This window comes from Gopherus flavomarginatus, chromosome 8 (assembly GCF_025201925.1).
Source record: "Gopherus flavomarginatus isolate rGopFla2 chromosome 8, rGopFla2.mat.asm, whole genome shotgun sequence".
Lineage (NCBI taxonomy): Eukaryota > Metazoa > Chordata > Testudines > Testudinidae > Gopherus > Gopherus flavomarginatus.
The window spans coordinates 93,958,027-93,986,023 of NC_066624.1; positions in this window are offsets into that span (position 1 = coordinate 93,958,027).

Consider the following 27,997-nt stretch of genomic DNA (forward strand, 5'->3'; position numbering starts at 1 on the left):
CATGAATAGTTTGTCTCTACTAGTAAACTTTTTTTTTTTTAAAAAAGCTGCTGTGCAGTTGGAATGGGTTAAACCTGCTGCTTCCAGTCATTCAAGCATCCAGTTGAAATTATGATGCATAACATTAAATCTCATTGTGTTAGGTGATATCTAGCTTGTATTAAATCACATGATGTATTGTGAAAAAAATTGATTTGCACCTTGCTTGGTTTCATATCTTTAGGGGCCTATTCTGTTGACATAACTGCTTCTACAATTCTCCATTACACTAACAGATTTTTCACAACTCAGAAAATACTCAATGTACCAATATAAGAGAACTTATTCCCACTTTGTACATTGCTAAAAGTGTTGCACTTTCTGAGCACCTCCAAGATAGTGATTTACATAGATGTAATATGACTAGAAACTAGAGTATTATGCATTGGTGTTGAATTGGTTTTACTGCTTTTTAATTAGTTACAATTTACAACTTTTCCTCTAGGTTTTCTTAAGATTTATTTCTGGATAGAGGCATAAACCAGTGTTGGGAAAGGCACGCAAGCAATATTAAAAGTTAGGTATTGTTATGTCACTCAATCTCCAGAGTGGTAGAATAAGTTGTTTCAGGTATTTCAGTGAATTAGCAGAGAAAATACCCAATTAAACCAAGAAGTTTTAGTTTCAGTGTAACAAATTTAGCAAGAAGTTAAGGGCTGATATCTTACAAGCAGAGCTGGGTGGTAGTCCATACAATTTATGCACACATACTTCTAAAAATGTAGACCCTTAATATTTTATAGACAATGCTAGCAATGTTACCAATCCTTTTTTCAATTTGTAGCTGCAATGTTCTGAAGTTAAGCTGAGTTATAAACCGGGCTGTCAAGCAATTAAAAAAATTGAGCATGATTAATTGTATTGTTAAACAGTAATAGAAAACCATTTATTTAAATTTTGTTTTCTAAGTTTTCAAATATTGATTTCAATTATAACACAGAATACAAAGTGCACAGTGCTCACTTTATATTTTTATTACAAGTATTTGCACTTTAAAAAAAAGGAAATAATTTTCCATTCACGTAATACAAATACTGTAGTACAATCTCTTTATTATGAAAGTTGAATTAAAAATGTAGAATTATGTACGAAAACTCCTCCATTCAACAATAAAACAATCTAAACTTGTTTGAGCGATTGTAAATGCAACTTACGTGTGTGTGTGTGTGTGTGTGTATTACATAACATGCAAATACCTGTTTTCACTTTCTGGTGATACTGTAAATAAGTAGAGGGCAGCATTATCTCCTGTAAATATAAACAAACTTGTTTGTCTTAGAGATTGGCTGTACAAGAAGTAGGACTGAGTGGACTTGCAGGCTCTGAAATTTTGCATTGTTTTGTTTTTGATTGCAGTTATGTAAAAAAAAAAAAATCTACATTTGTAAATTGCCCTTCACAACAAAGATTGCACTACAGTACTTGTATGAGGTGAATTGAAAAATACTGTTTCTTTTGTTTATCATTTTTACAGTGCAAATGTTTGTAATAAAAATATACACTTTGATTTCAATTACAGCATAGATTAAAATATATGAAAATGTAGAAAAAACATCCAAAATATTTAATGTGTCAATTAGTATTCTGTTGTTTAATGGTGCGATTTAAAATTGTGATTAACTGCATTATTTTTTTAAATTAATTGTGTGAGTTAACTGCAATTAATTGTCAGCCCTAGTTATAAAGTATATCATCATATTGTGCCAAATTATGCTAGCAGTGGTGGAGTCAGAGTGGCAGAAAATTTGGTTCATTGTGTCAGCTTTGGGAAAGTCAGGTTCTGCTTTCACATAGGAGGAGGAAGTACTTCTTTAACTGTACTCCTCTGGGAAGGGACTATCTTCCTCTGTTTGGAAAGCAGATAGGGCTAGTTTTGTTTTTTAATAAAATCAACACCTGCTTGTGGTGCAAAGGAGTTAAGAAGTTTGCTAAGTAGAAATGTATGCTGCTACCTCTGTACCTTGGATTGTTAACAAAAATAGTTAGTTTAAAAAAAAATCTGAATATTTCAGTGAATAGTTATTTTGATGGCATTGTCCAATATTTGCAAAAATTTCACCAAATGTTGAATTAATGTGCCTAGTATTCATAGACTGATTTCACCTTTATGGAAATGTCTAGTGATATTCTTGTTCTATGGGAACGTAAATAGGATAGAAATTACTCTAATGACAATCTTTCTGTAAGTTACACAGTTGTAGCCAGGTTGGTTCCAGGATATTAGAGACACAAGGTGGGTGAAATAATAATATCTTTTAATGGATCAATTTCAGCTGGTGAGGGAGATGAGCTTTCGAGTCACACAGAGCTCTGCAGGTCTGAGAAAGGTACTCCAAGCATCATGGCTAAATGCCAGGTGGAACAGATAGTTAGTGCATGTTCTAAGAGACCATTCAAGGTAGAGTAGCTCCTTAACGCCTCTGCAGTCATAGGATGTGACTCCTTAACACTTCTACCTTGAATGGTCCTTTAGAATATGCACTATTTCTACTGATGCTAAACAATCCGTTCTACTTTGCATTTAGCTGTGATGCTTGAAGTGCCTTTCCTAGAACAGAAGAGCAGCTCTGTGTGGCTCAAAAGCTTGTCACTCCAGTCTTGAAGGGTGTACCGTCTCGAACTGACTTCACTCAGCATCTGGCAGGATTGGGACTATATATGGCTGTGTATCTAAAATCAGGATTAAGCTCCTTTAGAGTGGAGAACTATCAGACTACTTAAAATACCTAATACTAGGAAAAGACCCACAAACCATCAAAGGAAGGAATAAAGGAAAAATAAGGACACTGCATTATAAGGAGATTGATATAATGAATTCATCTAATAAAGGAAACCTGCTGTGAAGTGCCCTAGAAAGATTATTAGGAGTAAAAACCAAATGACAACATCCCTTTTAAGAATCAAATTTATGACGCTCACTGGTTTGCAAAATTGTGAAGAATAAAAGAAATGAAGAGAAGAAAATCAGAACACAATGATTATGGTTCATTTAAATCAAACACATTTTTTTTTTCAGGAGAAACAGTCAGTATTTTGTAGTGAGAGAGTCAGGCAGAATATTCACTGAATCTAAACCCTAACGGGTATACTGTTAGCCTGAAGACACAGCTAAAGGAAAACAAAAGAATAAAAGAAAGCAAACCAGATGGACAAAGCACTATACCAAGACAAACCTGTAAGGTTGTTTACTGAGACAATAGTCGAATTTAGGAATTCCAGAGTTTTAAATAATATCTTATCAGTACATATAACATTTGTAGTGAGATGCACTAAATTTGCTGTTTGAGTAATCTATAGTTTTGTCCCGAGAAAGAGTATTGTTATTCTTTTGACTTACTTCCACACATCTTTCATTCTTCTTTTGGATAGATTGCTAGTTTTATGAGTCTAAATAGCAGATGCAATTAATCTTCCAACATCTTTTTATAAAGAGGAGTATTTCAATAATGGACAGTTCTGACAAATGTGATCAAGTAACAGTCAAAGGGAATACCTTTAAGTATGCTTACTGTGGGTCATAACTTCTTTCCGTCCTCGAAAGCATGGTAACATCACTCTCAGAGGCTTGGTCTCCCCATTTCAGATTGTAGATTCCTCTAGCAATTACCCATTTGCCAACATTCACCAGGTCAGAATAAATGAGTACAAAATCCTTTCGTGGATTGGAAACTGGAATGTCATCTTCAGTCATGAAAGCTGTTGAATAATGCTTATTTCTTTTCAAATGCTGCAAAGCCATTTCCTACATTTTTGCTAGGTATGTATCCGCAATTGTGTTGATGGAACTTTGATATTCATAGCCCCTCTTCAATCCAGCAATTGTTAAATGTCTGTTAAAAGAAGCGCTCTTTAATAGGTCATATATACTGGAGAAAGATCAAGGACAAATGGACTGAGCCAAAAACTGGGAATCAAGAAATCTTTGTTGTGCCATTGACTTGGTTGGTGAATTAGCCAAGTCATCTTCTCTGTACCTCAGTTTCAACATTGGTAAAATGGAGATTACTACTTCCCAAATGTGTTGTGTTGCTTAATTAGTTAAGATGTGTACAGCCCTTTTGTAAAATGTAAAGTGTACAAGTGTAAAATATTATGATGTATAACCTTAGCCTTCTAGCTTTTATCTCTGAGATTGAGACAGGATAGAGAGAGATGCAGCAATTAATTGTTTGTTTAAAGTAAGAGTATATATTACTCAGCTTTTTTCCCCCAGTGAAATAACTGATTGATTTTTCTCTACCTGCTTTTCCAAAGTCAAAACAAACAAATGAAACCCAAACACCCCCTCTATCTACTACCAAGCTACCTAGAAATACATCTGTGTGCCACATACAATATGCCCAGGCTGTTAGTGGTCCACCTACAAAATATGCTACATATTGTTTTTAGATTTACAGTGCTTTGGGAGGAATTTGTTAGAGACAATCCATATTGACTTCAAGGGAGTGTGACAAAGTTTCTCCTCTACCTTGGTGGGTCCTGCGCTTATCGGCAGATTTGCTCACCTCAGTGATCTCCTCTACAGTCTGGATCAACTCCTCCTGTGTCTGATCAGGAGTTGGGAGGTTTGGGGGGAACCCGGGCCCACCCTCTACTCCAGGTTCCAGCCCAGGGCCCTATGGATTTGCAGCTGTCTATAGTGCCTCTTGTAACAGCTGTGTGATAGCTACACCTCCCTGGGCTACTTCCCCAAGGTCTCCTCCAAACACCTTCTTTATCGTCACCACAGGACCTTCCTCCTGGTGTCTGATAATGCTTGTACTCCTTAGTCCTCCAGCAGCACTCCCTCTCAGTCTCAACTCCTTGTGTCTCTTGCTCCCAGCTCCTCATACGCACTTCCTCTCCTCTGGCTCTTTCCCATCTAACTGGAGAGAGCTCCTTTTAAAACCCAGATGCCCTGATTAGCCTGCCTTGTTTGGCTGCAGGTGTTCTAATCAGCCTGTCTGCCTTAATTGGTTCTAGCAAGTTCCTGACTACTCTAGTGCAGACCCTGCTCTGGTCACTCAGGGAACAGAAGACGACTCACCCAGTGACCAGTATATTTGCCCTCTACCAGACTCCTGCACCCCACTGGCCTGGGTCTGTCACAGGAGCTATAACAGCTGAGAATCTACTCCCTTGGTCTCCATCTTCAGGTTATATTTCTGAGCCAGCAAATGGCTGTTTCATAACTTTAGGGTACCAGGTATACTGGGTTATTTTATTTTCTGTGATTGCTCTATTTGTGTATACCAGGTTATCCAAGACCAATCAAATGTTTCCGTGTTTATCTACTCCTAACGAAATGGGGCCTTGTTATGAGGCTTCAAGATACATTTCAACTAGCACTCATTTCAGGCCATGTACTGATAGAACTGATTCACAGACATAAAAATGCCAAGACTTTCTCTTCATAATTCTGACTATTGTTCCTGAAGTAGATGACTGAGATTTATTGTATTAGGCAGCAGTACTTTCGGTCATTCTGTGCTGATAATCACACTTCTTATTGATCTAGATATGCAAACCAAGGAGCTAATGGTATTTAAAATATCAATCAATTCCTTTATTTAAATGAATATCTTATTAGAGAGTGCACAAATATAACTGTTGTTACACGCACATGTTCTTAAACTGCATTCTCATTTACACAGGGCCAGCAGTGGTTGGACCAAGAATGAATTGAACCAAACCTTTCACCCAACTTTGAGCCAAGACTCTGAGATTTGAAAGATTTTATTTTCCTTTGCTTGCACCTTTCATCATGTATTGGGCCAGATTCTCAGGTGGTGTACATTGGCATTTCTCCTCCATTGAAGTCAGTGAAGTTATACCAGCTGCAAATCAGGCCCTTTGTGATTAGTCAGAATGGGAAGCAGAAATATAAAAATGACCTGAGAGAGAGACTAAATCCTGAATGATGCTGAGCACCTGGAACCTTAACTGGCTTTAGGACAATATGAGGTTTCCCTCAAAGTGGATGCTCACCGCCTCTCAAGATTTACTCCACATATTTCTGACCAATACATAATATATAAGTTAAGATAGGGGAGCTGAATCTAACAATAGAATCATAGGACTGGAAGGGACCTTGAAAGGTCATCTTGTCCAGTCCCTGCACTCATAGTAGGACTAAATATATTTTCACTTACCACAATTTTGAACTGGTGTAATTCACTAGCTTCAATAGACTTGGGGCTTGTCTACACTTACAGTGCTGCAGTGGCACAATGCACCGCTGTAGCGCTTACGGAAGACGCTACCTTTGCCGACCAGAGAACTTCTGAGAGGTGGTAGAGGGAGGTTGATGGGAGAAGCCCTCCCATGGACATAGCCCTGTCTGCACTTGGATTTAGGTATAGGTTTAACTGCGTTGCTTAGAGGTCTGAGCGACATAGTTATACCAACACACATTGGTAATGTAGACAAGGCTTATTTAATCTGAGGTAAGAGCCCAGAATGGGCTAGTATTGTTTACAAAAAGGTTAGGGACAAACATTCTCACTCAATGTTTACACTGCCATTTAAATCAATGAGAATTAATGGGGACAGCTGCAGAGTAGAGATTTTGGTAACCAGAGTTTGGAGGGAGGGAGAAAGAAGGGCAGATAATGCTGGAATTGGCATAGAGAACTCTGTGCCTCTCATGGCCCCTGAACTCTACAGGATTTGGGCCTGAACCCTTTGGAAAAATTGTGAGAGAATCTGCAAGGGAAATCTCAAAATGTTTTCTTCCCATGCTCCTTCCCGTTTCCATCTCCCACATACAAATTTACATTCCTGCAAGAGGGGAAGTTTTCTGTCCAAGAAAAGACATCAGGATTTGGCTCATAGATAAAATAGAGGTGGGTTGAAATCAAAATCCTGCTGCCACTAATCTTCCTGAGGGCTGATGTGCCCACTAATTGCCTGGCAGACAAGGAACCAGGTATTTCATACTCAAATGGATTACCTGGAAATGATTGCCAAGGGCAGGGCAAAACAATGTGTCATTACATTACTATTCTTCACTGTGACTTTATGATGGAGGAAAACAACAAAAACATGAGCAGGATGCCATGTAAAAAGTGAGCAATTGTAGACACAGGCACACAGAGAACTTAATTAATTTATTGATCTTTCTCTACAGCAGACTCTTGGTTTGAGCCAAGCCCAATACATTCCCTCTCCCTTTACACTATCAGATCCTTTGCCCTACTTCACAGTAGTGCATGGAATTGTTTCAGCTGTGTATAGTTTTAAGAAAATGTTATCAGTTAAAAAGTATACTACATTCTTGAATGACTTGTAAATTCAAAAATTACTGCACAATAATTCCTACCAATACAGGCCATTAGAAAACCCAAATCCTAAATTTCAACCTTCAGGTTTTAACAGAATATTTGGCAAACCACATTGTATAAGTGCCATAGTTCTTTCAGCATGGTTTAGTAGCGGATAGAGTGTGAGGAGAAAGTTTCAGGAAACTAGGGTTCTAGTTCTGGCTCATTGCATGCCCTTGTGTAATTCATCCAGCTGCTCTCTGCTTTGGTTTCTCCATCCGCACAACAGCAGCTAACCCATTTTCATCTAAATGAAACACTTTGCCATCTTTGGTTGAAAAATGGTATGTAAGTGCGGAGTATTATGATTGTTTTGAGCTCTGAAATTGGTTTTCATCCTGGCATATTCAGATCTGGATCATTCACTTTGTCTAGTAGCATGCTGTGACAAAGGCGGCAGCTTTTTGGGTTCCAAGTAGCAATACAGGGACAACCTGTTATCATCAAGTGCCAGCACTGTTTGAAATGCTGTAAAGCTAACTCCCACGTTAGCCCTTAATAAACATGCTATATGCTGATGGCAAATTCACTCTGTAGCTGAACTCTGTATTAACACATTGCTATAGCTGTACACAAGAAAGGATCCTAACATTAGACTGAGTTAGAAACAGAGATGATATTAATGGTGCTAAAATACACATGAACTAGGAAATTGAGGGTTAAAAGTTAGTGCAGGAATTAAAAAAGTAAGGTATCCGGAAGTCTTTTTATTAATTTGGTTCCACTGTGTGAAATTATTCTGAAGTTCAAGGAGAAGTTTTATATCTTCTCAGAGAAAGAAAGGTAGTAAAATATATTGTAAAATGTTTAATCATCATGAGAATTTGCAATACAAACTATTCATCAATCAAAATTAAATTTTCCCCTCTGTATATTTAGAAATCATCCAAAACAAAATATTTAAGACTAGATGTCAGTCTCACTGAAATTAATGGGCATTTTCCCCACTGACTTCAGCTGTGCTAGCATTTAGCCCATGGTCATTTAACCCAGATGCTTTGGGTGGTTGAATGTTACAGTGCCAATATTCCCGTAACTTGACAGTAGATTCATGCAGAAAAACACATACAAAACCAACCAACCAAAACATTTTTGTTTACTTTCAGTATTAGAGAGACTGTAGGATTTTCCATGGATTTGTTACTGAAATGAAATCGCAACTTTATTTTTCATTTTGACTATGAATAATGTGACTTTTTCTCTTTTAAACATACTCCTACAACTTGGGGTGAAGGAGCAAGGGAAATGTCCTTATCACCTCTCCTACCTTTTAAAAAATATTAAAGATCTTTGCATGTTTTCAATAAGTTGGTTTTTAGTTACTTATTCTTCTGTCTGCAGTTCACTGTCCTGCACATGCATTTAGAGTAAAGTCAAGAAGAAAGAAACTAAGCACTAGGATTTCTGAAGTCAGATGCAGAGTCCTGCTAAATTTTAAAACATAAGACATTTTTCCTGAGAATTACACTGTAAGGTGGTTTATGTGTAATATATAATGTACCTCTTCACATTAACAATCAGAGCTTGTCCAACCAGCAGCAAAAACCGTCAAAAACTGCCTGACTAAACCTAGTGTTGTCGTCTTCTCCTTCTTGACTCTTTGTTTTGTGCAAAGTAAGTTACTGAAAGGTTTTAGCCGGATGGTACCATGATGCACGTTCAATGTGTTACTATAGCAGCCTTTGGTCTCAGTCTTAGAGGGAGATTTGAAGAGGAAAGGACAGGCTCACAGTGCCACCATTAGCTTTTTCAGTAATATGACTGACTTTTCGCCAGCTGTACTTACAGACTGATGTATCAGGTCCTTGTTGTTTTGATGCATGATATATCCCACGGATGGTGGACAATGAACCAATAGCAGCGGAAATCATATCAGCAAGCTTCTCTGACTCAGATTTGGTTGATGAATGAGAAGTTCCTACAGAACCTAGCCTGTAAGCCTGTGTCTAACAGAAGTGCCTATAGCCAACTTTCTCTTTTGTGCTGTTCTTTATATTTGACATTTTGGAGGCTGAGCTTTATAATAAACCATTAGCTTTTGGCTCTGGGCTGCTGAGATGAGACTTCGCCAAGGTGTGGAACGAAATATTAAGTATGAGGAAAAAATGAGATGACAAGATTGTTGAATTAGTTTTAGCTCCTGCTAAGATAGTTTATTGTTAGGAAGGTTTTCAACAAAAGCTAAAGACAGGATTTGACTGATGTTTATGACACAGTTTGGCACAGAGGCCTTCTGTATAAACTCTGCCAAGTTACCCCATGTTGGGTGGTCAAAGTAGTAATGTTCTTCCTCTGAAATTGGCAAATCAGAATAGAGATGGGCAACCTTTATAGTTCCTGGAAATGTCAGATTAATGGTCTTCCTCGAAGTTCAGTTTTTTCACCAATACTGTTCAATGTGTACATCCAACAACTTGCCAGCAACACTCTCAAGCAAATTTATCTATGCTGACAACATCTGCTGCAGTTATCAAGCTCAGTCCTCCTCAGAAATTGACAAGGTCTTGAATGATGGTATAAAGCTCATGGCAGACTACTGTGGTTGATACACTAGAAACCATCATGGAAAAGCTTATTTCATCTGCATAATGCAAGTGCAAGCTATCAGTTAAATATTTTATTAAATGGCCAATCCCTGCAGCATGAGCCAGACTTGGTTTACCTCCGTGTGATGTTGGATAGATCGTTGACATACTGCAACCCCTTGAAGACAGCAGTCAAATTTAGCACTCGCAATCATTTGATCAGAAAACTGGCTGACTCAAGCTGGGATGCCAGCGTCCGGAGGCTTAGAACATCAAGCCTCGCCCTCTGCTATTCAACAGCAGAGTGCTGTGCTCCTGTCTAGTGTCGCTCATCTCACAGGAGGCTGCTTGATGTAGAGCTTAATATAACTATGCACATTGTTTCTGGGATTTTATATACATCTCTGCTGTCATGGCTACCTATACTTAGTAACATAGCACCGCCCCATATTCACCGTGAGAGGGCCTCCACCATGCTCCTGGCCAAGATTCATAAGAACAGCAACTTGATTCTGTACTCGGACCTCTTCAACCACCGGCCAGTTTGCTTGTCTTCTAGACACCCTTTATAGTCACTTGTTCCACCACAAGACATGACAGTGCAATCTGCTTGGTGTAACAATGGGTCAGCGATGACAGTCATTAATCACTCTCTCATCACTGACCCAACCAAATGCCCACCAGATTTTGATCTGCCAAGGCACCTGTGGTCATCTCTGCACTGGAACACAACTGGGCAAGTATGTGGCCAAGCTTCAAATGGGGTTTCTCAAATGACCTGTGATGTAAAAGTGATCAACTTCAGATTGTCACATATCCTTGACGATTGCTCACTGACTTACTTCAACAGCGGGCTACTGGCTCTTCACCTGGCTGACGACAATGCTATCAAATGGTTGGGCACATTGTGCATACGCTCAGAGTTAGGAAGGGAAATGAAATCTGTAACAGACAATTCTCACAATGTGCTAGACTCTGTAAGACATTCAAAGATAAAAATATTTGACAGTTTTCTTATTTCTTATGGACCAAATCTGTCTTGCCTTACTCCCATTGATTATTCCCTTATTCCCATTGATTTTTAACAAGGTTTCTTGCATGGGTGAGGCAAGTAGAACATGATCCTATTCATTTAAGAATAATTTTGCTTCGCTGCCTTTGATGAGAATTTAACTCCTTAGCAGTGTCCAGTAGCGTTAAATACTCAATATGGCTACATCTCAAAGTTTCCCAAAAACTTCAAAAATATATTTTTACAAGTGTCTCTATCATTATTTTGAAGCCTAATGATTCTGCAAAGCTGTGATTGTGTGCGGTATAAAATGTATGACAAAGATATCTAACGACTTTAAATGCTTTCCAGTTGGTGATATTGGGCTTAACCTGTCCACTGACTCTGTCTACATGCAGTCAGATAAATCCAATAAACAGGGAAGTCTCAGTCAGAGGAAATAACTCAGCTCAGCACATAGCTTTTCTAATATAGCACAGTCAAACACTAGTGTTTTGTCCATCTCACCATGTATCTGAGAATGAATGGCATTGCTAGTGTTGGGGTTGTCATGAAATTCTTCAGCTACCTCTGTTTTTTCAGTAGCTCAGCTGCATAATCAATCATTTAAAACAATTAAAACAATGTATTATGGCTGGTAACTGACAATTCATTTAGCTGGAGTTTTTCAGATTCAAAATTACACATGAATGGGTGACACCTAACATTTAGTCTTTTCATAGTAACTTTTTTTTGTTTCACAAACACTTACCAAGGGGGATGCAAGACTGGTTCTCAGTCTAAGTCTACATTTGCAGTACAAATTTCCAAATATAGTTTCCTCTGTTAGACGTGGGATCTCCATCACCATGGAAATCATGACTTCTGCCAGTGGCACTGCAGCATTTTCCTGTCTTTCCAAACGAGTTTGGGTAAAGAGGTTAAAGAACTAACATGTAGACTGTTTTTACTGTTGACTTCCAGTTCCAGTGAATGTCAGTGCTTTGCCTTTCTGATGCATGTTTAAATATTCATTTATAGCTGTTCATCTAGTGTTCCAAAAATCACTTGAACGTAGAGTAACTGGAGTACAGATGATTTGGAACGTCTTGCCTTCATCAGTGTTAGAAAAATTATTTTCCTGCTCCAGATCTGCCAACTTTTTCTGCCTTTGACAAAACAGCATCAATTGTACAGAATATTTTTTGGGGGGTGCCACCTCTAATTTGTTTAGTTATATAGTGCTACAGCTGCATGTTTTATTATACTCCATTTTGGGGGATGTGTCAGAGGGGATATTTGAATGGAAATGGCTCTGTGTTCTCTTGCTGACATATAGTCCATCATTTGACCAGTATTTTACAGAGCTGATGCAAATACCAAACCCTCATTTTTCTTAGGGTCATCTGCAATTTTGTTTTAATTTCATTTGTTTATCGGCTTTATGTGGATCTTTATAGAGACACAAATACTAGAATCTCCATACCAGTGTTGGAGAGACCAGGTGGGTGAGGCAATAATGTTTTACTGGATCAACTTCAGTTGGCAAAAGAGCCAAGCTTTCGAGCTGCACAGAGCTCTTCTTCTGGTCTCTATGTAGCTTGAATGCTTGTCTCTCTCAGTAACAGAAGTTGGCCCAATAAAAGATATTTCCTCACCTACCTTGTGTCTCTAATATCCTGGGACCAACAAGACTACAACAACATTGCAAACACAACAGTGCTGGACTATCACAATAGCTAGTTTCATATTCAAATGGTGGAAGGAAGGGTAGATTATTGTAGCTGTAATTCTCATATGAACTTGTTAGTCAACTTTACTGATAGGGACACAAAAAGGTGGCCTACTGAGAGGGGAAACTATTTGCTTACTTGTAAAATACAGCAGCTTTATCTATACTGAAGGGAAAAAATGTAAACCAAGATCAGCTTACATGTTTTACAACTTGACTGTGCCTGTCCACATTAAGGACAAGATCATGTTTAACATTGTATTAGTTAAAATGTACTTGGTTAACATAGCGGTTCTCAAACTTCATTGCACTGCAACTCCTTTTGCCAACAAATATTACCACACAACCCCAGGAGGGGGGACCGAAGCCTGAGCCTGCCTGAGTCCCGCCACTCCCGGTGGGGAACCAAAGCCAAACTGGAGCTCCACTACCCTGGGTGGGTGGGAGGACCAAAGCCCAAGGGCTTTAGCCCCAGACCTGTAGCCTGAGCCCCACTGTCCAGGCCTGAAGCCCTCGAGCTTAGGTTTCGACTGTGTGGTTGGGCTTGGACTTTTGCTGTTGCCCAGGCCCAGTCTAAAACCAGCCCTGGTGACCCCATTAAAATGGGCTCCTGACCCACAGTTTGAGAACCCCTGGGTTAACATAATGCCTTTTTTCCAATATAGAAAAAGATACTGGAACTGGTATTGCCCCTATTAAAGTACACACACTATTTTTGCACAGCCCTAATGACTATTCTTTTGGATATAGCCAGACTCTGATTACAGTTATTCTGGATTCAAACCAGTGTAATGTCATTGAGTTCAGTGGAATTACTCCAGATTTGCATCAATGTAACTGAGGTAGCAATCTGGCTCATCAGATACAGTCATCCTGTGTAATTCACCTTCAAAGCAGATCACAGAGTTAAATACTGTAAGTGGATTTTGAAACAGGCTGGACAATTTTATGGCCACTAATAACATTTCTAATTATGCAAGCTGTCATAGGAGTAACCAAATCTCATGCTTCAGATCATGAACTGACCACCTTAAGGGTCAGGAAAACATCCTTTCCCTTGGCTCTCCCATATATTCTATAGCAGTTCGATAGTTATATATCCGAAGGAGGCAAGGCAGACTCACCTACCTCAGAAGCATCAGTTATTGGCCACTAAGAAACATCATCACACAACTGATGGACAAATGGTCTGAGCTTATGTGGCAAATTCCATATTCTTATGTTTAGGCACCTTGGACCCAAATTCTAAGGTCCTCACTTGTCTAAAACTCTTACTGAGCTCAGTCTAGAGGAAGGGATTTCTCCGCTGCAGATATTTGAAAGGAATTTTATTTTACTGTGAAAGAAGTTGCTACAATTTCCTATTTTTTTCTTCATACTGTACTTACAATTCATGTTCTGCTGTATATCACAATCAAATTGCATCCCCCAGCCTACTTCCTTTGGACTATTAGTTGGGAACAAAACAGAATTTTAATTACAGATGATACCATTAAAAGCCATAGCAGCTATTAAAGGCTCTCACATCTTTTGCAGTTTCTGGAACATCAACCATAGCTTAATAATGGATGCAAGAGATTGCTGCTCATTTCTTATGAAAAAAATAAAAAAACTTCTCTAAGGAACTACTCTTAAAGGAAAGCATGCATAGTATCAAAGATTGCTCAGACCCAATATCTCCTTCCTTGGTTTCTGCTCCCCTGTTGCTGAATGCCATTAGAGGAAGCCTAGTGAACACGCAGCCATCCTCCACTACAAGTTTGCTCTTTCCTCCTCTGAGTCCTCTGGAATCTCTCCACTAATAAAGCCAAACAGCACAATTTCTCCACTTTTGGTGTCTTCCAAACCCACTACACCACCATTTACTTGCTACATTTGACTGCTACTCAAACCCAGGCTTCTGTGTTTAGCTGTATATGTTCCACTGCTAATATATAGAAAGAATGAGATGTATCTGTTTTAAGAAGAATGTCTGAGGCATAATGAAAAAAAAAGTATTTTTCTCTTCTTTTGTATCCCTTCATCCAGGGGTTATTTTTTCCACCTACTATAATCTTTCTACTTTTCATTTTTCTTTGGGCTTTAATTAAACTTTCTCTAAGTTGGTGATTTTCTTCTAAAGAGGATATGACCAGGCAGATTTCCTGAAAGCACTCACAATTAGTCTGTGACTGCAGTTCCTTATAAAGCAAATCACCATATGTGTGTACACACACACACACACACACACACACACACACACACACACACACACACACACACACACACACACACACACACACACACACACACACACACACACACACACAGTGTGTGTATGTGTACGTATGTAGTGTGTGTGTGTATGTATATATTTTACAATGATGGAATACTATTTGGCCTGCTATGTTTGTTCATGTTTCAGGGACTACGTTGCTCAGTCCTGCTCTATGTTGATGGGATTGTGTGTACTTTGGAGAGAAGATGATATACTTTTGACAATAACTACAATATATATGTACATTTTTCAAGAGGCATTCTTTTCCCTCATATGTTTAACTGTAGAGGTTTATCTTTGTTTTATTGAAACACACTGCATCAGCTTACCCAGGCAAATGGTCTTTAGATTCAATGGCACATCTCAAATAGTTTTCTTCTTTTAAATTAGATCTCTCTTCTTAACAAAGTCTCTGAGGGGTTTTCATTCAGTTTGCAATATAATCTACAGCAAGGAGTTTTGGCACTTATATGCATATGCTTTTGTGTAGAAGCCATATATTTTGTACATATGTTTATTTGTTAAGTAGTGACAATATGTTAATTGGAAGATATTACCTTTGCCCTAAGAAGTGTATAGATTTAGACACCAACTGTGTAACTTGATCTACATGGACAGATTCTTTTGCCTATCCAGAGCCTTATTGATTTGACTGGATCATGCAGATCCATTTGCTGTATTGGAGCCTAAACAAACAGACTGCACAAGAACCAGGTAATGATGCTTTCTTACAGAGATCTTCGTTTGTTTTCTTTGTCTTCCAGTATGGACTGGGATTGGTGACCCTTGTGGAAGAAGTTAGTCTTCAAGAGGATTTTGAATGAAGTGGAAGCAAACATTTGGTAAATAAAGAGGAAATCATCTAAGAAAGCATGAGAGAGGGAGAGGAGATGAAGGGAACTGATGAGATTGGCTTCATTAGTGGAGAGATTCCAGAGGACTGGAAAAGAGCAAATATTTATTTAGCTTGTGCATAGTCATCTAGTCAAGCGATGGCATCTTCAGTGTTGTGATGCAGTTCTTCTAGACCACTGCTGGACCTAGTCAGCAGGCATTCATCGACAATGTTATGCCGCAGCTTCACAAAGGGCTGTCACAAAGGCCCCAGCGATACTGGTTGGCTGCACAGACACTTTGCCCGGTCCAGAACCTGTTCAACAGGAACCATTGGCGATGGGCAGGTCCAAACCAGGCAGGAAAATCATGGGATCAGCAATGAGGGATTGGTTGAGGATGATAACAGATATCCATTCCTCTAGCCAGAGTGTTTCTGGCCTGCCCTAACATCCTGGCATGGCAGATGAGACCATAATGGGCAATGTGATGGCAAACATGCAGCTGGTGGTTTAAAAAGGTCATTGTGCAGTGGCAGGCTTGAGTTGGCATGTACTTTTTCCAGTAACTTGCCAATGGCAACCTCTCATCTGATATAAGGAGGAGCAATATTGCAAATATTGGCAATAATGGGCAAATATAGTGCCCATCTATAAAAATAAAATAAAGAGAACCTGGGGAATTACAGACCAGTCAACTTAACTTCAGTACCTGGAAAGATAATGGAGCAAATAATTAAACAATCAATTTGCAGATACCTGGAAGATAATAAGATAAGTAACAATCAGCATAGAGTTGTCAAGAACAAATCATGTCAAACCAATATAACAGCATTCTTTGACAGGATAACAAGTTTGTGGGTGGGGGAAAAACAATAGATATGGTATATCTTGCTTTTAGAAAGGCTTTTGATACTGTATTGCATGGCCTTCTAATAAACAAACTAAGGAAATATAGGCTAGATGTTGCAATTCTAAGGGGTGCCTAACTTGTTGGAATTCTGTTCCCAGAGAGTAGTTATCAGTGGTTCACAGTCAAGTTGGAAGGGCATATAGACTGGGGTCCTGCAGGGATCTGTTCTGCGTCCAGTTCTGTTAAATATCTTCATCAATAATTTAGATAATGGCATACACTTGTACACTTATAACATTTGTGGACAATAACAAGCTGCACAGGGTTGCAAGTGCTTTGGATGATTGTCCAGATCATTTTGAATTTTAATACTAACTGGAGAAAGGGTCTGAAGAAAACAGGATGAAATTCAATAAGAACAAATGCAAAGTATTCTACTTTAGGAAAGAACAATCACTTGCACACTCAAAAATGGGAAATGACTGCAGAAGGAGTACTGCAGAAAGTGATCTATGAGGTCAAAGAGGATCACAAGCTAAATACGAGTCAACAGTGTTATACTGTTGCAAAAAAAAGCAAACATCATTCTGGAATGTATTAGCAGGAGTGTTATAAACAAGACATGAGAAGTAATTCTTCTGCTCTACTCCACACTGAATAGGCCTCAACTGGAGTTGTGGGTGCCACATTTCAGGAAATATGTGGACAAATTGGAGAAACTCCAGAGAAGAGCAACAAAAATGAATAAAGGTCTAGAAAAACGACCTATGAGGGAAAATTGTAAAAACTGGGTTTGTTTGATCTGGGGAAGAGAAGACTGATGGGGGGCATAAGTTTTCGAGTACATAAAAGGTGGTTATATGGAGGAGGGAGAAAAATTATCTTCCGTAACCTTTGCAGATAGGACAAGAAGCAATGGTCTGAATTTGCAGCCAGAGATGTTTAAGTTGGACATTAGGAAAAACTTCCTAATTGTTAGAGTGGTTAAATACTGGAATAAATTGTCCAGGGAGGTTGTGGAATCTCCATCATTGGAGATTTTTAAGAGCAGGTTAGACAAATACCTGTCAGGGATGGTGCAGATCAGTGGTTCCCAAACTTGTTCCGCTGCTTGTGCCGGGAAAGCCCGTGGCAGGCCGGGTCGGTTTGTGCACCTGCTGTGTCTGCAGGTTCAGCTGATCGTGGCTCCCAGTGGCAACGGTTTGCTGCTCTAGGCCAATGGGAGCTGCTGGAAATGGCGCGGGCCGAGCGATGTACTGGCCGCCACTTCCAGCAGCTCCCATTGGTCTGGAGCAGCGAACCGCAGCCAGTGTGAGCCGCGATTGGCTGAACCTGTGGATGCAGCAGGTAAACAAACCGACCCGGCCTGCCTGGGGCTTTCCCTGCACAAGCAGCGGAACAAGTTTGGGAGCCACTGGTCTAGGTAATACTTAATCCTGCCATGGATGCAGGGGACTGGACTAGATCACCACTCAAGGTCTCTTCCAGCCTTACAATTCTATGACTCTATAAAGGGGTTAAGGGAGGCTCGGTAAGTAATCTGAGCAGAAATGTTAGGTGTGATAACCAGAATCTTGGCTGATACCAGGGATTGAACTGGGTGCTTTCAGGGATAAAAAGCATGAGAGTTTACAGTTTAAACTAAAAAGCCAGCTTTGAAAGCTGTCAGCTCTGACAGACCCTCTGAATTGGTCACAGATGGGGACTTGTAACTCCCACTGACCATTTGGTTACATGGGAGCTGTGTAGAAACTTGACAACTCATGCTTCTCAACTTCTCACAATTTACAACAACGAATTAAATTAATTCTGAATATCCATTCAAAGCAGTTGAGCTGAAGGGTTTTTATACTGGTTTGCTTGTGGCTTTTTTGTTTTCTTTATTTACGGTTTTGATATGCTATTTTATAGTCTTTATTTATGACTTTATATATTGCCATTTCAAACTTTTTAGAAGTAATCTTACAAAATTCCAAAAGTTGACACCACTGTAGAATGTATTCTCTCTTTCAGTCATCTCTAGAAATTCAGAAACAATTAAGATGGAGTAATTGCTATCTGATTGTATAGGCGATAGCCACTTTAGTTCAGTGCTGATAATATGATTTGAAATGGACCCCTTTATGCTATTGATTTCAAAATCATTACTGTTTCTGTCCTTCTGCAATAGTTATTTTCAGTGGTTATTTGAAAATAATGTGCTCTCCTATTGAAAAAAATAAATCTAATTATTCCCAAAAGATTAATATTCTTCCTACATTTGTGCCTCAGTTGTATGAGACTAATAATCTTAATGATTATTGGTGACATGAGCAATTTAGTAATGGGCAATGAGTTTCCTTTCCTATACAGTTTACAAAATGTCATCCAGGAGTATTCCCACATAAATCCAGAGTTTGTAAATTTATCTCTTCTCTTCTTCAATGTTCATGATCTTTCCCTTTATAATCAACAAAAGATTCTCCATCAGGAAGGAGAGGAGACAGGGTCATGGTTTAAGAATGAAGCTTCAACACACATCTTCTACCTTAAAAATTAATTGAAAATATTTTTGTCATTTTTCAACTATCAAGAAAAAAAGTCATAATTAAAATAATAGTAAGGAAAGGTTCTTTGGGCTGTTTGTTGGCTAGTTAGAGTGCCTTGATGGGATGGGTGAAACTGCTTAGCTTGAACGAAAATAAGAGGTAGAAATACCAGATACAATCTCAGAGTTGCATAAATCACTAAAAGAATTAGGCCCTATTATCCCCACGGACTCTAACAGGAACCTCTGGGTGGGAGAATGGGAAATGAATGGGGGCTTGACACCTCTAAGACAACTTTCTAGCTTCCACACTACCTCATGGAAGGTCCTATATGGTGACCTCTTGCAGGTCAGACTCTCTGTGCTGTACGAGATATATGGTGGGAGTGGGATGGGATGGACAATCTTCACAGTCTAAGGGGCTTCATCAGGTATGAAGTGACTCACTTTCCCTTGTTTGCTGTGAAAATCTCTTATGAGGGTCCAGGGGCAAAGACCATGTGGGAAATACCTGGGAAAATGAGTCCTACAGCTGCCAAGGGGCAAGGTAAACTGCGAACCAATGAAAAGACACAGGGCATCAGTTAATCTCTTTTGGTATGCATGTATCTTAGAGGAACTGTGTGTATGTTGGAGGGTGAGTGCTAATGAGAGAGTATATGTTTTCTGTTCCATAAAGTACTCTCTTTTTGGAGTGGCTTTGCCTTTTATAAGCACAGTATAACATTCTTTGATACTTGTGGTGTTTGTACAAGCAAAAATATACCACACCTAGTTAATATGGAAATTGTAGAAGCTGAAGCTAGGGTTGCTCTCATTAATAACTCTATTTTTCATTCTTCCCAGTTTTATATGATTGGTTATTCTCTTTGCCCCCTCTTTTATAAGCTTCTTATTTGTAAACAAATGTCATAAGGGCAGCTAATTATGATGCAGAAGAATCAAAAAGGGAAGTTAAAAACAACAAACAAACAAAAAAAAAACAAAAAAAAACCCTGTTGCTGTGAATCAGAGAATGCCCAGAGCATTAAAACATGGCTCTACTCTGATAAAGTGACTTTTTAACAATGATATTGTGAGGTTCCGTGTTTAATGTCACTGTCAATGATTTACCAGCCAGACAATTTACTTTCTAACATGCTGCCAAACCTGCAAACTTAAGCTGGGATTTGAAAATCAAACTAGCTTCTTTCTGTCTCATGTATCACCAACACAGTTAAAAAAGTTATGTGGGCCAAATTATGCTATCGGTGACACTTTGCTTACAATGGGTTTGTAGCTGAATGTGAACTTTGTACACATTTCTGTGGAAGAGTCAGATGTAAAAGAATATACTCCTCACTTGGTCGTGTTGGTTCTGCAAGACTGAGGCCTGGCCTACACCTAAAACTTAGGATGACCTAGCTATGTGAAAAATTCACAACCCTGAGAGACCTAGTTAAGGTGGTCAGAGTTTCTGTCAACTTAGATTCCACTGCTCAGTGGGATGGATTTATCAAAACGATTGAAAAACTACCCAACAATGGTGTATTTGCAGTTGTGCCACTGTAGAACATGTAGTGTAGACAGACCCTAATGGGATTAAATAAAAAAAGAGACAGTAAAGACTTATTTTTATTACTTCAGTAAGTAGCTCTGACTAATGCACGCAAGAAGCTTATCTGCTGAGTAAGAAGTTACTATTTCAACATAGTCATTTCTCAGAATAGAGCTGCACTCTAAAGTAACAATTCCACATACTCCCAACAAAGAGATTACATCCACAGGAGAAGATAAGTGTTCACTCTTAATTCAAACCAATGTAATGTACATCCAAAAGGGAGCAACAATAGGGCTAGGGCGTGTTGGGGATGAGGGGTGACAATTCGCTGCAGGCACCACTCCACTGACTTCATTGGACTTACATCAGGATGGATTTTTCTCTTTGAGGCTATTCTCATCCATCATGGAACCGTAGTTCTCTTGCTGTACTGAAATTCAGTCAATGCTTCATTAGGACTGCCATATGCATTATTAGTTCTTTAACCACATCTTTCTGATGTTCCATATATTTTGTAAAATTAGTCTCCTCTATTTAAAGTAAATATTATCATATGCTTTAAAAATGAGACTTTTCTTGGGGTTCTTATAAATCAGAGTAAATCTTATAAATCAGAATAACAAAGATAAATCAGTATAAAGGGTTCCCTCCTCCCCACCCAGATAACTTAAGTACTGCACTCTCTGTCTGAGAGTTTAGGTGAAATTGGTTTTAAATGAAACGCATTACGTTAGACATGAATATTATACTGAAATGTGCATTTAGTCACAACACTGAACTGTCATTAATAGGCATAATGTGTTAACAGTTCTTTTTGTAAAAGTTCCGGAGTCAAATCTCTAGTGTTCTTTATTGGTCACCATTGAAAGGCTATAGAAAATGATACTCTTAAAAAGTGATCCAAGGGTTTCATTAAGTTTTACAGTTCTGGTAATATAGAGACACAACAGTAACATCTTTTCAATGAGAACAAGAATATGGGCCTGCACATTTGAAAGCCACATGAATAGAATGATAAAACAGGAAGTGAAAGACTGAATAATGTATTGAATCTTAATGTTGTTGAATGCCTTCTCTTGCTCCCTAGAGTACGTGGATCTTTTAAATTATTTATACCATCCACATTATTCCCTATGTTAAGACTAAATGATGAGTCTTTCAAGTATTTATGTTTTTCTTCCAAAAAGGCAGTTTTCAACAGTCTCTGAATAGTGATGATGAGCAGATCTATCCCTCAACCTTTCTGGTAGTAAAAAGTGAAGCTTTTCTTCAGACACACTATGGCATGGCAGCTTACCAGATCAGAGGGACTAGGTCACAAATAATAGTATGTTGAGCAAAATACAGGGTACATTTAAAGTACAATTCATTTTGTAAAATAAACAACTCACTAATTGAATCAGATACAAAGGATTTTAACCTTTGTTTGTTAAACCCAAGAATGATGACATTGTAAGTGGATGAATTTGCCTTAATGTCATCTTACAGATTTGTCAACAATTACAGGCCTGCAACTCTTTCCCTTTTTGTTCTCTCTAGGTACACCCTCAGGTGTCAGTATTGTACTTTTACCTCCCTTGGGTAGAATTCTGCATTTTTCCCAGTCTTAGACCAGGCCCCAGGTAATAGTACCCTGTGTATTGACGGTTCGTACCCAGCAGGTTCAACGGAGTGTGGGCTCTTCCCTTTGCGAGTCTGTGACCAGTAGTACACAGAGACCAGACAGCCTTCTGAACACAAATTATTGTTTGTTTTAATAGCAGGAACAAAGCAATTAGGGAAAAATCTTTTTAAAACAGCAGTTCACCTTCATGTCAATCTGATCTAAAGGCATACCATGTCCTGATGGTAACCTACACAGGCCCTAGCTTTTTCAGACACCTTCATCAGGTCTCTGTATCTCAGCCAGATTCTCTTGAATACTACCCTTCTCTCTTGAGAGTGTTCCTTTTTTGATTTGCCATGGTGCTTTTGATCTCCTGTGTTGGGGGGCCTCTTCTCGTCCTGGCGTTGTCTCTTATCAACCCTCAACTATTTGCAAAGATATGTGGTATCAAGAGCTATTCTTTCCTTTCCTGCTTGTTTTTCTTGATAGCTCCCTACTAAACTAAATCAATATATTCATATAGTAAACATCCAAATAATATAGTCAATATACAATACTTAAAAATTAAGCAGCTCCAAATCCATGACACAGATATCCATTCATTTAAGAGACCTATCACAGCTTGAGGTCTTGCTTTTTTTGTTAAGCAAGTACGTGGAAATTTAAAATAGCTCTTTCTTTCTTTCTTTCTAGAATGGGAGTTACATTTGTGGCAAATGGAAATAATTTGCAATTTCATATAGAAATAGCCACGTTATCTCTCAGTTTTCTACGTTCTCTCCCCAAAGTGTTTTTTTTTTTTTAAATTGTGTAAGCCACAGGTCAGTATACACATCCCACCTGCCATCCGCCTCTGTTTTATGGATCTGTTACAGTCCTTAGTTAACTGACTGACCTAGCTCAATCTGTAGAGATGTTTGTGTTCTGCCCAATTCAATCCCGTTTCAGCCAAGATGGCAGCTGTCACAACTGTACGTGACTCAAGTGAATTTCATGTGAAAGCCTGAAACTTGAATATAAAATTGTTTGTTTCTAAAGAACCAACCAGTGGCATCTATTAGTAGGTCAGGGTTACTCTGTTCACCCTTCTAGTAAGTGGTGTGTTACTTATATTTCAGAGGGAGCACATAAATCTGCATGACAATCTAAAAAAAAAATCAAAAGGTAAGACTTTCATTTTGAAACTCAGTGAATTTTGGATTACTGATTGGTATTTACAAATTCTGAGTATATGCTACCAAATATTGTACGTACTATGTGCTGGATAATAATATCAAAGGGCTCCGTGCTGTAAAACTAAACCTGCTCTTCATTAAGAGAACTATTTACAGAGATGCCGCAACTGCAGTTTGCATTCCAATCATATATAAATAGATAGTTTGTGCTGCCTCCTACAAACTCTTCTCTCCTGCACCCTGTGCTCCTTCCTTCAAGTTCCATGCAGATTGCTACCGCAAGCACAATTTTCTAAACTCTAGCAGGCAAGTTCTGCAGCTTTTAAGAAGGCCCGATTGTCCCCATAGTATCTGTGTGCTGAGACACCTCTTCTGAGGAATCTCTCTTCTCTGCAGGAAAGGGGAAAGTCAGCTCCAAGCCAATATTCTCCCTTTCTCTTGGAACCCAATGGAGAAGTTTCCTTGGGTACAGGGATTTCCAAGTAAATGTGGCAGGGTTTGAGTTATTTAAAATTGGAAATCTACATGGAAAATTATTTTTAGTTTTAAATAGGGAGAATGCATTCAAAGAATGAACACATTCTCCATAAACAATCAGATTTTTAGGCTGCTACCTAATTACCTTCTCTCCCTCTCACTGTTCCCTGTAAGCTTCACTCACCTGTCCAACCTCCTCATTTTCTTCCATTTCTTTTCGTCAATGAAAACAGTTCATTAGAAAAATGACTCTAAGCAGTTCCCCATTTTATCTGTTAATTTCAGAAGATGATTAAAAACAGAGAGAGACAGGAAATAAGAGAAGAGGGTGAGGTAGACATAGTTTAGTAGGGCAGAGTCTGTTTCTTATGAAACTATTAAATAAACATTTTAAAAATAGGTTATTTGGGTATACGCTTATCCTAATGCATCTAAAATTCTTCCCCTTTCTTGTTTCCCTCATCCTGTCAGAATTTTGAAACTGTTTGACTAAAACAAAAAATCACCTGACCTTTTAGCTCATCCAACAAATGCCATTGACACCAATGAGAGTGCTATTGTGGACAGAGAACAAGTAGTTAGCTCTTAATTTGCTCATTTGGGCACCAGTTCTTTCTTCAGACCCATACAGCCAGCTTACAGTACTGTAATAAAGCTTTGCACAAATTAGCTCAAAGCATAAAGATATGTAAAAGGCAAATTTTCAAAAGATGGCTGGTCTCCCAAGCACGTGTTCTTCCAGTGGTGTGCATGCAAGCCAAACCTCATTTGGATCATCTCCGTGCTGATTAGGCCTCAGCTGAAGTATTGTGTCCAGTTCTGGGTGCCCCATTTCAGGAAAGATGGGGACAAATTGTAGAAAGTCCAGAGAAGAGCCATTAAAATGATTAAAGGTCAGAAAACATGACCTATGAGGGAAGATTGAAAAAAGTGGGTTTGTTTAGTCTAGAGAAGAGAAGGCTGAGGGAGGACATGATAATGGTTTTCAAGTACATAAAAGGCAATTACAAGGAGGAGGGTGAAGAATTGTTCTTATCTTCTGAGGATAGCACAAGAAACAATGGAATTGAACTGCAGCAGTGGAGGTTTAGGCTGGACATTAGGAAAAACTTCCTAAGTGTCAGAGTAGTTAAGCACTGGAATAAAGTGTCTAGGGAGGTTGTGAAATTGCCATCATTGGAGGTTTTTAAGAATAGGTTAGACAAACATCTGTCTAGTTATTACTTAGTCTTGACTTGAGAGCAGGGGACTGGACTAGAAGACCTAATGAGACTTCTATGATTAGCAATGCCAGTCTACACTGAATTAGTGTTAAGGGGGGATAGAGATCAATGGCACAATAGCACCAATGCTGCAAATAATTCTACTACTACTGTTCCACAGTGTTCTGATTACTTCTGAGGTGACCTGTCTGGTCCCTTTCTTGCTAATCATTACACAATTATCAGACTGGTCAGAGGCTATACAAATAGTACTACACAGACATAGAGCTCAGTAGGAAGCTATTTTACCACAAACAACATCTTCTGCAACTTGAGATTAGGTTTTCAAAGCAAGAACATGAGTTAAGCATTCAGCCTCACCTCCATTTTGAGAGAGATGCTACCTGAACTAGGGGATGTATGGGCATTTCCAGGGGGCTTGTAGTGTAGTACAGTGCTAGTGCAGAAGCAAGGCAAAGCTGCAATGATCCTTAGCCCTGAATTGCATGGGAAGCATGCATATGATGAGTCATCTGTGCTACCACACTAGTTCCATTAGCAACAGTTCAGTTCTCAACTATAGACGTGGTCATAATATTTAATCCAACCATGGGTGGCTTTTATTCACTAAATTAGTATAAGTATATTAAGTACTTGAACTACTTTGAGAACAAAATTGTATAAATGTTGGTTTCATGGCAGTGACCAGATGCACCTACTGAATAATCTCATTTGGATTTTATTATTTCATATTTTTAACTTTATCACTAAAATGCTGAGACAGCTAAATGTGTGTAGAGCCACTTTATGAATCCCAGTCACCGAGACATTTGACCTCTGTTAGCTTGGTTAGAATATACACTGTTGAATGTTTTTGCAAGAAAAGGATAACTTCAGCACCATCTTTATATAGGGTTTACAAGATTTTGTCATTAAATATACATTTTTATGCATTTTCCACAGCACTGATTTTTCATTTTATTGCTTAAGTGGTGTAAATTCCCTGCAAACACTTCCAGCCTGACACGAAAAGCTATTTATAACAGAAACAAATGTAGTTGCAATCTTATATTGACATTTTCTAGGCACAAGGTGGATTGTATTTCATATCTGACAATTATCAACAGAAAAGCAAGTAAGAAAAACCTATTCTCAGATGATTGTGGGTTTCATATGACACAGTATAAAGAGAGTCTGAAATATACTAACTGAGGAGAAAATGTGAGGGGATTGTTTGTTTGAAGCTGTACTTTTTTCTTCCTATTCAGGAATTAAGGTCACATTAACAAATTTTCCTTTCATCATATCATAGTATTTAGGCGAAGAATTTTCCATAATTACCACCACAAAATGATGTATTTTTCAGTAGCATGCACTGCTATAATACAAGACAGAAGCATTGACTCTACAACTTATTAGTAACTTTATAAGTATCTTGTGTATTCTAGCTCTGAACTCTGGTGTAGCACAGCATTCATCCACATCTGTTTGATCCAAGACGTGTAGCTTACATGGAATCACTAGCTTGAATAATATCAGTTACTCAAATGTTTTCTTGAAAGTGCTTCTGTTGGGAATTACATCTCAGCAGCTGCCAGCTGGCATTGTCAATGATGGAACACCAGTCCAGGAAGAGTCACTAGACTCTAGAGCCTTCTATCTCCTTTTTCTTCATCTACTTAGCAACTCTCATGAAGTGTCAGCATTCCTTTCTCGCACTTCTTGACAGGCCACCAGCTCCAGTATTGCAACTCATGAGAATGATAAGTGTGAAGTAAAAAATGATAAACAGACATTGGTAGTGACTATAGTTCAGGTTATGCTGTTATTTGCACTTAAAACAGGATTTAAATTCTTTTCTTTTCCATTTTAAAGATTGTCTCCAAATGCAGTTCCATAAGTATTCAGAGGCAGTTGAGATTCCTATAATATGTTTGTTGTCAGATAAATGCACTTACTCTAGTGGAGGAAACATTTAAATATTATCCTTTTTTGTTAAGTGTTGGTTTTAGAGCAGGTTCATCAGATGGAGAAGCTCCCTCTGGAGCAAAGCTGGTAGATCCAGTCCTGAGGCATATTTGGTGGCAGCACATTCTCATCTCCCTGAAATAATGAAGGCAGGAGATGGTGGGAGGGACAGGGAGAAGGGGAGATTGCATCTGTGGTGCCTGAAAATCAGAGTTACAAGCTCTGCTGAAGTTGTTAGTTTTCAGATTGTGTTGGCTTTGAGTCTATGATAAATATATTCAGTTATTACTTTCATTAATTTGAGACATGTCAAGATTGTCCCAAGCTACTTCTCATTTATTCTCCTTCTCTTGAAGGTCACATGACATGTATGACTCTGTCACTCAGACCCATGGCCTCTTTGAAAAAGGTTTCTTTTGTGATGACCATTAGACATCTTGATGTAATTTCAGATATGTTTACTTTTGAAACAATTTTCATTTGTAGGTGCACAGTGTCATCCAGGAAATTACCATAATTTCCATGGTAGGTTTGGTGCTAGGATTCTGTGGGGATCACCAAGGTGGAATTGGCAGAGTACTATTATGTTCACAGAATACTCACAGAGAAATTAGATGAAGACATCAATACTCTTGCTGGAAGGTTGCAACATAACACTAATTTCTTAGAATTCAGAAAACACACAAGAACCCCAAAACACATGCAGATAATAGACTTCTTCCTGAGGCAGCAAGATACAGTTCATCCCACCTTGCTTTAAGATGGCTCTTTCCAGACTGACTCTGATTGCATGCATTGCTAGAGAGCCCCCTAAACGGCAAGCAGGAACAGGAAACACTCCTGCTCTTGAAGTGATAGCTTGCAATTCCAACACAGTCCTCAGTACAACACAAGGACTAACTTTCTGTTTTCTATGGCATCTTCTCTGATTGATCCAGCTGGTAGCCAAGCAGTTATCCAAATTATAATGA